General features: G+C 39.9%; 1 long non-coding RNA gene across 1 annotated transcript; it reads right to left on the minus strand.

Moving 5' to 3' along the window:
• Positions 1-3806: 3806 nt before the first annotated feature.
• On the minus strand, positions 3807-9302 carry LOC103256977. Its single transcript, XR_002481788.1, has 3 exons — positions 9212-9302; positions 7087-7161; positions 3807-3945 (listed from the first exon to the last, which is right to left on the minus strand). It is a non-coding gene; the product is annotated as an uncharacterized LOC103256977 (long non-coding RNA).
• Positions 9303-11702: the final 2400 nt, after the last annotated feature.

Genomic DNA, 11702 nt, shown 5'->3' on the forward strand with positions numbered 1-11702 from the left:
CATCTAATCTCCTTTTTCTTGAGTCAGAATTTCACTCTTTCAGCAAGGCTAGCATAGTGGCAACTCATGGCTACCGCAGCCTTGACTTGCTGGGTTCAGGCAATCCCTTCCATCTTAGCCTTCCAGGTAGCTGAAACTAAAAGTATGCGCCACCATGCCCAGCTAATTTTTTTATTTATTGAAGAGATGAGGTCTCACCAAGTTTGGGCTCAGGCAATTATCTCGCCTCCACCTCCCTAAGTGCCAGGATTACAAGCATGAGCCACTGTGCCCAGCACCCAAATCTTAAAAAAGAAAACAAAACTGGTAGTAAGCTGCACACATTTTCTACACCTTACTTTTCTCACTTTAGAGACTTAGTCTTTTCTGTACACATAAATCTACCTTCTTTTTAACGGAAGCACAATACTTGATCGTATAAACATAGAATCTTTTAAGTAGTCTCCTACTAATGGATATTGAGGTAGTTTCTTGACTTTAGTTATACAGTCAACGTCTTCATACACAGGTCTTTGTGTACAAGCACAAATATAATTGTAGGATAAAATGCTAGAAGTGAAACCACTGCATCAGGACATGTTTGTTCTAAATAATAATAGATATTATCATATACTGATCTTTTTCAAAGTAGTAAGAATTTACACTCCCATCATAAAATTATGAGTTGTGCTTACGGAAAGATGCTGAGGGTTGACTGATAAATGTGGGATAAATACTAGAGTCAGAAAATCTTCATTTTGCAACCATCAGAGTAAACATTAGTCCGAGCTGGCAACAACAATGCATGCTCAGGGTAAGGGGAGAGACGAATGAGCATGATATTTTTATGATCTTAAAGTGTAACCCAAGACTGCTTAAATACAGAGGGAAAAGTAGTAGCCACGTGGTACTTAGACAACATCTTGATGGAGTAATCAAAATAATAAAACCACTGAGGGACATGTGATATCCTGAGAAACACACATTACACACTTATGTATTTCAGTTAATACTGCATAACCTAAATCTGATGATGAGGAAAGAACAGATAAACCCCTAAGTGAAGCAAAGTCTATTAAAAAATGGAAAGCAGGGTCGGGTGCGGTGACTCATGCCTATAATTCCAGCACGTTGAGAGGCTGAGGTGAGAGGACTGCCTGTGCCCACAGGTTCAAGACCAGCCTACCAGCCTGGGCAACTTGGTGAGACCTCATCTCTACAATAAGTCAAAAAATTACCCGGGCATAGTGGCATGTGTCTGTAGTTCCAGCTACTTGTATGGTTGAGGCAGAAGGATCACTTGAACCCAGCAGATCGAGGCTGGGGCGGTCATAAGCATGCCACTGCACTCCAGCCTGGGTGACAGAATGAGACTCCAACTCAAAAAAAAAAAAATTGAAAAGCAGGAGAGGGCTGTGTCCTCAAAAATATCAACATCACTGGAGACAAAAGCTGAAGACCTGTTGTAGACTAAAGGATACTAAAGAAATATATAACTAAATACAGGACAGGATTCTAGATTGGATCCTGTATTATAGGCGAAAAAAATGCTACGAAGATTGGAGCCAGTTGACAGAAATAGAATGTAAATAGTGTGCTGTCATTATAGATATGTGGAGGTTGATAATTGTGTTGTGGTTCTGTAGGAAAGTACCCTTTTTCTTAGGACAGGCACACTCAGGTGTCAGGGAAAAGAATGTCATAATGGAGTGCAACTTGTGCTTTAAGTTAAGGGAAAAAAATACACACATACATATGTGAGAGAGACAGAGCAACTGAAAAAGCAAATGGGACAATATGTCAACAGCAGCTGACCGCATAAGGAATATATGGTGTTCTTTTTTTTTTTGAGTTGGGGTCTCACTCTGTCGCACAGACTGGAGTGCAGTGACCACTCCCGGCCACAGCAGCCTCGACTCGCTGGGCTCCAGCGATCCTTCCGCCTCACACTTCCGAGTAGCCGGAATTACAAACGTGCACTACCATGCCTGGCTAATTTTTTGATTTACTGTAGAGATGAGGTCTCGCCTGCCCAGGCGGGTCTCGAACCCACGGGCTCAGGCAATTCACTCACCTCAGTCTCCCAAAGGCGCGGAATTACAGGCTGAGCCACCGAGCCCGGCTTGGTGTTCTTTGTGTTGTTACTGTAACTGCTCTATTAATTTGAAATTAGTCTAAATAAAAAGTTTTGAAAAAGGATTAAAAACAAACAGTGACTGTCCATACCATTCATACACACACACAGTATCTGAGTGCCTATTTTCCCAACCTCATCAACCTGTTATAAAAAACTTCTAATCAGCTGGGCTCGGTGGCTCAGCCTGTAATCCCATGCTTTAGGAGGCTGAAGTGAGTGGATTGCCTGAGCCCGCAGGTTCGAGACCCGCCTGGACAACTTGGCGAGACCCCATCTATACAATAAATCAAAAAATTAGCTGCGTGTGGTAGTGCATGCCTGTAGTTCCAGCTTCTTGGAAGGCTGAGGTGGAAGCATTGCCGGAGCCCAGCAGGTCGAGGCTGCAGTGGTCAGGAGCAGCCACTGCACTCGAGTCTGGGTGACAAGTGAGACTCCAACTCAAAAACAAAAACAAAAACAAAACAAAAAAACAACTTCTAATCTTTGCCAACTACAGGTAAAAAATGGTAGCTGTTTAATTTGCAATTCTCTTAAGGTTAAGCATCTTTTCTTATGTTTAAAGGCCATTTTATTTTCTGTGAACTATCTTCTCTTGGTTTTTGGATAACTTTTTTTATACTTAATATAATTCATCTATCTGGAATGTATTTTATGTGAAAAGTTGATAACTTTCAAGAGTGCATATCAATTGTTTCAGCACTGTCATTAAATTAATCCTTTCTCTGCCCACAGACTTTGAAGTCCTTTTAGATGTAATTTAGAAGAATTCAGAATGATCTGCATTTCTCTTCTCACTCAAATTCATCTTTTAAAAATTCTATCCGAATGGATAAACTTTCCAAGACATCCACATCAATACAAATATGTAAATAACCAATGACTGTAAAAAAGAGTTGATGCTATTTCATAAACAACTCACAAGCCATAAATTCAAACGTGTACAATCATATTGAGTATTTAATTATCCTCACACACATAATATATTTAGAAAAGTTGTACATACTATCCGCTAAACCACTGCTGAAGCCTAAGATATTTATTTTGGATCAGTGAAAGCCTTCAAAAGAAACCTATCAGTTTCAACAAATGGGAGAATTTTACAAAAATAATTATTAATCAATAATCTCAAATGCTATCACATCTTCTCTCATAATTATCAGCATCTGAAATCTTATTTTTTATGATGTAAGAAAAAAAAATCTATGTCTAAAACTCACAACAATTCCTGGGGTGAGGTGTCTAGGACAAACTGGAGGAAAATGCTTATACACTAACATATTTGCTTTGCTCAGCTCCCTCTTATCCAAAGACAGAAAATGTAGCCTTTGTGTGTTATAATTGATAAGAGAGTTGAGGACAAAGGCTGTCTCTTCCATTTTCTCTGGGAATTCTTGCAATATCCAGAACATTATATACTCTTGCATGTGATGGATACTCAATGAACAGTACTGACAGAAAGAACATATGCTAAGACCAAAGTCCTTTCTTGGAGAGAAGTGAATTACTTGCCAGTATATCTGCAAACAGTAATAGCATCACTTTTAAAAATTGTTTTTAACTATACATTTGGACAAAAATAGGTATCATAAAATCATTTAAATACATCACAGTGAAAAAAATGGTCAATAAACTTCAAAAGTTCTTATATTACAAAATCTTACCTATTCAAAAACAGAAGCTTTCTTTACTTTTTCCCTTGCAATGTCACAGATTTTCAAGATTTCCAGAGCAAAAGCCATCATGGCAGGATCTTCTATAAAGTCTGGATTATGAATTTAAAGGTACCTAAATACTGTCTATGCCAAGGAATGGCCTTCTAACCAAGTTATCTATAACAAAATAAAAGAGTGTACATATTTAAGGAGATACACAGAGTCTGCAAAGTCTAAAGTGATCCCAATGCCAGAGTGTCACACACCCAAGTGTAAGATTAGTAACAAGATGTAAAAAATGAGTAAAAAGGTTAAAAAAGACAAGTTAGAATTCACTTTCATTGATTAAAGTTTTTTAAAAATCATATACATAAATGATTTCCTATCTATGGAAAGCATTCCCATACATAAGTTTGGGACATACTGGAAATCAATGAAACAGAAGGCTTCTATAATTATGTAGCATCCAAAAGCAATCGATTCCAGTGTAGTCAGTAAAAATCCATAAACTGGGAAATACACAATTTTAGAACTAACCAGGTCCTTAGCCACTTACTCAACGTTTCTTTTCTAACCTCACCACCACTAATCCAGCCAACAGCATCATATCTCACTTAGATCACTGCAAGAAATTAGACAGGTTTTCCTGCCTTCCAGCGCTTATTTAATACCCCCAACCAGAGAGATTTTTCTAAAACACTAAGATAATAATTCTACACTTGTTTTTTTTTGAGTCAGGGTCTTACTCTGTCACCCAGGCTGGTCTTACAGGTATAAGCCATCACACTCTGCAGTACACTATTTTGTTGAGTAGCTAGTATATGCATGACACCACATGCTAGACATCGAGAATACCAAAAATAGCCCAAATTGGGTAATCATTATGTCCCAAGTATTATGCTAGGTATTTTCATCTATCTTATCTTGTTTTTTCCTGACACTGTGAGAAAGGTGGTATGTTTTTCCTTTTACATGTGAAGAATCAGAGGAAGAGAGTTTAAATAATGTGTCCAAGTTTACAGAGTTATATTTTACACTAAAGCTCAAAAATTCTACAATGGAGCAAGACATGTACTGGATTTTGAAATAAGGAATGCAAAAAACATTATAGTGAAGTGATTTAGTATAGTGAAGTTTATTTAGTATAACTAGGACAGAAGAAAGACCTTCCAGGCTAAAAACCATCTGCTTGTAAAACCTACGTTTTTAAACACATTCCCAAGAGTCTCATAGACTAGTTCCTCAAATTTGGCAAAAATCTTCCCTGTTTAGCCTTCCCTTCTTTCCCACCACTCTCCACGAGTTCCACACTCCTTCCACTTGGCTCCCTGCCAGATTTCAGCCATAAGCTGCTGTTCATAACTTTCCAAAATGAACATTTTCAAATTGCCATGTCTATCCAATATGCCCTTTCTGCCTGCAAAGCTATCGATCTCCCTGACATACATCTACCATTTTTCAGTATCTCATAGCAGTGGCACTTCCTTTCTACAGGCTTACCTCTTCCTATCTGTCCTCTTCCTATCTGTCCCAAAAGCATCATTATCCAAGAATTTACATATTGTCAGAATTGTTTCTTTACTTGTCTGTCCCCAGCAATTCTCTGACTCCCTTCCCTACCCTATTAGGACTGTAAACTGCTTAAAGGTAATAAAGATTTTTTGAGGGAAAGAGACAGTTTTGGGGGACAAAGGATCAAGATTAGGATTCTGGGTAGGCACCTTCCTAGTAATTTAACTGCAGGCGAGTAAGATACTACAGATATCTACTAAAGCTGATGTAAAACCTTAAGTGAAAATTACACATGTAAAACACCCAATAAAACTACGCTATATACACAGTGCCAATCAACCAATAAAGGATGAACAAATTTTATATATTTCTAAGGATGATGACAACATCAACTTAAAAAGAATGGAATGGTTGGTCAGGGGGTGGGGACCAGTACAAATGAGAACTTTTCCACAATTAAACAATACTATCTAGGGAAGACATATATCCAGCATATACAAATCACTAAACAACTTTCTTCACAGTAGACAATGGCCAGTTTTCTACCATTTATCCCAGATTAGAAAAAACTCTCCAAAGCCATTTAAAAGCTCCCTTTGTTTCAAGTCCATGCTTATTCATGGAAACTTCTAATTACAGATTTATTTCCTGGGTATCTTGAGAACAATAAGGATATTATGGATAATGGCTATAACATTATCTTCACTGAAAAGAAAATATCCCTTCATCCAGAAAAGGAGAACATAAGATCACATACGAGGGGAGACCCAAAAAACCCAGAATTTATTAAAAAAATTGTGTTTCCATTCCTACATGTTTAAACATCAGCAGTCCCCTTCAAAGTACGCTCCATTTGATGCAATACGCCTATGGAGACGCTTTTTCCACTACTCAAAACAGTTTTTGAACTTGTCAATTTTGACGCCTTCAGTGCTTCTGCCATTTTTTGTTTCACATCCTTCACGTTGGCAAAACATTCCCCTTTGAGGACTTTTTTCATCCGGGGAGCCAAAAACATCACCCAAGGCAAGATCGGGTGAATACGGAGTTCATGCCATGTTTGGTCAAAAACTGCTGAACACTAAGCGCAGTATGAGCAAGTGCGTTCTTAAATCACCCATCATGAAACGGGCCAACACCCATAAAAATCTCAAAAAAAAAAAGCTCACTGAAGCCAAACGAAGCCTCCCAGAAAGCTAGCTGGCACACTAATGCCGATGGGTTCCTAGAACACTTAGCGAGTGAAGCAAGTCTGTATTACAAGGGGCCTGCCCACCAAAAAATAATTCCAGGCTTTTTTGGGTCCTCCTCATAGATGAAAAGAAATGCTGTTTCCTGGGGCACAACCTGGCCTTCTAATCTTTTCTCCTTTTTTTTGAGTTGGAATCTCACTCTGTCACCGAAGTTGGAGTGCAGGGGCGTGATCACAGTTCACTGCAGCCTCGATCTTGTGGGCTCTGGCGATCCTTCCGCTTCAGCCTGCGGAGTAGCTGGGACTACAGCTATGCACCACCAGGCCTGGCTAATTTCTTTTTTTTGGGGGGGGTAGAGGGAATGCCCAGCAACATTGCCCAAAATGGTCTCACACTCTTGGGCTCAAGCAATCCTCCTGCCTCCACCCCCAAAGTGATGAGATTACAGGTGTGAGCCACCACACCTGGCCATAGCCAGTTAAGCTTACATACATCTTAGTAGGCCCAGTATTACGTATATTTCATATACCACCTTGCTGTATAGGCTTTTAAATCCTAAAGTCAAATAAGTCATATTTTTAAAATTGATCAACAGTCTTATTTTAATTCTTACCAAACAGCAAAAACATGTATCCATTATCCATATCAGTTCAGGCAAGGTGAGATCTTTAATTTTAATGGTGCCATCCTAAAAAGGAAAGAAAATATGACATACAGGCAGAACTTTTTTAAAATGTTGAATTTCAAACATCTAATATTTTTAAATGGCAATTCCAAAAAAATACTACCTTAGCTGATAAAACGAAGACACAAAATTAATTATGTATTCTTTTTTTTTGAGTCAAAGGCTCACTCTGTCACCCAGTTGAAGTGCAAGTGGCATACTCAAGGTCACCGCAGCCTCGACATGGAGGGCTCAGGTGATACATCTGCCTCAGCCTTCCAAATAGCTGGGACTACAGTTTAGCGCTACCACATCCAGCTTATTTTTTAATTTATTGTAGAGACGAGGTCTCACCAAGTTGCCCAGGCTGGTCTCAAACACCTGGACTCAGGCAATTCTCTCGCCTTGGCCTCCCAAAGTGCTGGGATTACAGGCTTAAGACACCACTGCCTGGCCTAATTATGTATTCTAAAATACAACATACCTTTTTTTAAATTTTTAATTGACAAATAATAATTGTAAAAACAATATATCTTAAACAGATCTTCAATAAGAAAAATCAAAGCCTCTCATTTGAAAAAAAAGGACTTTATAATTAAATGGAAAGACAAATCAACAACTATTTTAGAAGCACAGCTCAAATCAGTTTTAAGCATTAAGAAATAGGAATGATTTTAATGCTTTAAAACTACTTTTAAAAAAGTGATTATTTTTAAAAACATTTCACTTCAGTTGATTAACTATACCACTTGTAAAGTTTCTTTAAAATATCCATTAGCTTAGTAAATCTTTCTTTATAAAATATGCAAATTTAACTCTGTTGAAACTATAAATAAATGTCCAAATCAATACTCAAGGATTAAATCTTAAATTCACTACCACAAGTACTTTACTTGTGGCAATTTAAATTAATGCATGCAAACCAGGCTCCATGGCTCAGCCTGTAATCCCAGTACTTTGGGAGGTTGAGGTGAGTGGACCACCTGACCCTGCAGGTTCGAGACTCCCCTGGGTAACTTGGCGAGACCTCATCTCTACAATAAATCAAAAATTAGTTGGGTGTGGTAGCGCACGCCTGTAGTTCCAGCGACTTGGAAGGCTGAGGCGGAAGGATCGCCAGAGTCCAGCAGGTCAAGGCTGCGGTGGCCAGGAGCGGCCACTGCACTCCAGTCTGGGCAACTAAAAAAAAAAAAATAATTAATCAGTTAATTAACTAATGCATGCAATTGAATCTCTAAGCCAATTATCTTGCTGTTTGAATATACAAACTTTCAAAATTTAATTGTAAAAATACACAAATGGGATGGGCACAGTGGCTCACACCTATAATCCCAGCATTTTGGGAGGTCAAGGTGAGAGGACTGCCTGAGCTCACGAGCTCGAGACCAGTCTGGGCAACTTGGTTAAGCCTCATCTCTACAATTAAAAAAAAAAAAAAATTAGCCAGGTGTGGTTGCGCATGCCTGTTGTTCCAGTTACTTGAAAGGCTTAAAAAACACAAATGTACAAAATTAGTGAAAGCTTCTTTTTTAAAAAAAAAAAAATTCCCAAATCAGATACTGATAGAGAAAGTTTTTTGTTTTTGTTTTTTTTTAAAGTAGAGTCTCACTCGTCGCCCAGACTGGAGTGCAGTGGCATGCTCCGGGCCACCGCAGCCTCGACCTGCGGGGCTCCGGCGATCCTTCCACCTCAGCCTTCCAAGTAGCTGGAACTACAGGCACACGCTATCACATCCTGCTAGTTTTTGATTTACTGTACAGATGAGGTCTCACCAAAAGACCGGGGCGGGCTCAGGCAATCCACTCACCTCAGCCTCCCAAAGTTCTAGGACGACAGGCTGAGCCACCGAGCCCGGCAAGAAAGTTTTTAAGGAAGACCTCAAACAATTTCCAGATTTTAAGAGACAGAGGTATGCAATAAGGGTTACAACTAATTCTTGTTTATATACTTGAGATACTTTTAAGGATATTCTCTTTAAGTTAATATATAAGTTTGATTTCATTATTAAGCACGATGTTTTAACATACGAAATAATAAAAGATGAAAGAAAACACAAGAAGTACGAAGTGGCTACCTTGATAGCTTGGTCAAAGTTGAGAACTTTTCGATTAACTTGGTTTCCAATCATGCTAGCATTCATCTTGGGAGCCATCATTTCAATAGCGGACATAACTTCAAAAAGACCAAATCTAGAAATAAAAATATTAAGTCCACAAATTGTTTTGCAACAGTCAGCTTACTTAGATTTCCACAATGGTATAAAAATTATTACAGAGATAATAATAATTTATTGTAGAGATGCGGTCTCGCCAAGTTGCCCAGGCAGGTCTCGAACCCACGGGCGCAGGCAATTCACTCACCTTGGCCTCCCAAAGCATGGGATTACAGGCTGAGCCACCGAGCCCGGGCTACAGTACATTTAGTAACTGCAGTATTCAATGTATTTAGTCTCCCCAACTTGTTAACAGTTCTGTTTCAATTAATCATTTGTCGACATAAAGATCTGTCATGTACTTGCACTCAAATTATTTTACATGCACTGTAAGGAAAAATTTAAAAGATGTTTTTAATGCATACTTCAAAGAGGCTACATATAAGAAATTATTGGGAAAAAAGAGAACAAGTGACCTATAATAGATTTCACTATGCCTTCCTTAAATAATTTCCTCTAACATTCAGAAAGTCATATTCTGAATAATTATTATTAAATGTAACTTTTACTTTTTTTTTCTTTTTCTTTATATCTTAAAACTACAATTATCTACCACGTTACCATCTACAATGTCCCAAGTTTTGGAACTCACACAATGAAAACCAAACCAGAAATTCTGATAGTCTGGTATTTGTGTTTAATTCACCACAAAAGAAGATAGCTGTAATACACTGGAGAACTGATTAGTAAGAATATCATTAACTGAGATATGCCTCAAAAAATGGGAGAGAAAAAGGAAAGCCTAAAAGAAGCTTGACGAGCCAGCAAGCTACAGACTTCATTTTTTGCTTAATTTAAGCATTACATTACCAGGAAAACAAAAGCATTAACCATATCACACTAAATCATTTCCCTGGAATAACAAGCAGCAGTAAGCCAGGCTCGGTGGCTCAGTCTGTAATCCCGCGCCTTTCGGAGGCTGAGGTGAGTGGATTGCCTGAGCCCGTGGGTTCGAGACCCGCCTGGGCAGCGAGACCTCATCTCTACAATAAATCAAAAAAATCAGCTGGGTGTGGTAGCGCATGCCTGTAATTCCGGGTACTGGGAAAGCTGAGGCAGAAGAATCGCCGGAGCCCAGCAGGTCGAGGCTGCGGTGGCCGGGAGTGGCCACTGCACTCCAGTCTGGGCGACCGAGTGAGATTCCAACTCAAAAAAACAACAAAAACAAAAAAAAGCAAGCCGGGCTCGGTCGCTCAGCCTGTAATCCCGCGCCTTTAGGAGGCTGAGGTGAGTGGATTGCCTGAGCCCGCGGGTTCGAAACCCGTGTGGGCAGCAAGACCTCATCTCTACAATAAATCAAAAACTCAGCCGGGCATGGTAGCGCATGCCTGTAATTCCAGCCACTTGGAAGGCTGAGGCGGAAGGATCGCCAGAGCCCAGCAGGTCGAGGCTGTGGTGGCCAGGAGCGGACACTGCATTCCAGTCTGGGCGACAGAGTGAGACTCCAACTCAAAAAAAAAAAAAAAAAGCAGCAGTAAGACATCAAAAGGAGCTTTGAAGAGACAGAAGCTCTTTCCTTGCAATCCCTCTTATTTCCTAATGCTTCAATTTAGGATATTATGACAACATGACATGGAGATATTACTAAAGACAACTCTCATTTACAAATTCAACGTGCTGCTACTCAAAAGCAAAATGTCAGCCGGGCTCGGAGGCTCAACCTCTAATCCCGCGCTTTGGGAGGCTGAGGTGAGTGGACTTCCTGAGCCTGCAGGTTCGAGACCCACCTGGGCAACTTGGCGAGACCTCATCTCTACAATAAATCAAAAAATCAGCCAAGCGTGGTAGCGCGCGCCTGTAGTTCCAGCTACTTGGAAGGTTGAGGCGGAAGGGTCGCCGGAGCCCAGCAGTCAAGGCTACGGTGGATGGGAGCATGCCACTGCACTCCACTCTGGGCGACAGAGTGAGACTCCAACTCAAAAACAAAACAAAACAAAACAAAAACAAAATCCAAATGGTGTTTTTTAAAGAGCCTGCCAAAAACAGAGATAATACTAGAATGAAAGAGAATTTTGTTAATAAAAACAATAGGGATTCACCAAACATTAAGCAATAGCTGTAGCAATTAAAAAGATTCTAGAATACACAGATCAATGGGAAAGAAGTTAAACAGGCCACACCCATGTTTCTGTATGAACTATGCATGAAAAAAGTCGACGGGCTCGGTGGCTCAGCCTGTAATCCCAGCACTTTGGGAGGCCGAGGTGAGTGGATTGCCTGAGCCTGTGGGTTCAAGACCCACCCAGGCCACTTGGCGAGACCTCATCTCTACAATAAATCAAAAATTAGCCGGGCGTGGTAGCGCGTGCCTGTAGTTCTGGCTACTTGGAAGGAAGGCTGAGGCGGAAGGATC

This window comes from Carlito syrichta, unplaced genomic scaffold, assembly GCF_000164805.1.
Source record: "Carlito syrichta isolate Samal-C Ts95f unplaced genomic scaffold, Tarsius_syrichta-2.0.1 Scaffold299567, whole genome shotgun sequence".
Classification (NCBI taxonomy): domain Eukaryota; kingdom Metazoa; phylum Chordata; class Mammalia; order Primates; family Tarsiidae; genus Carlito; species Carlito syrichta.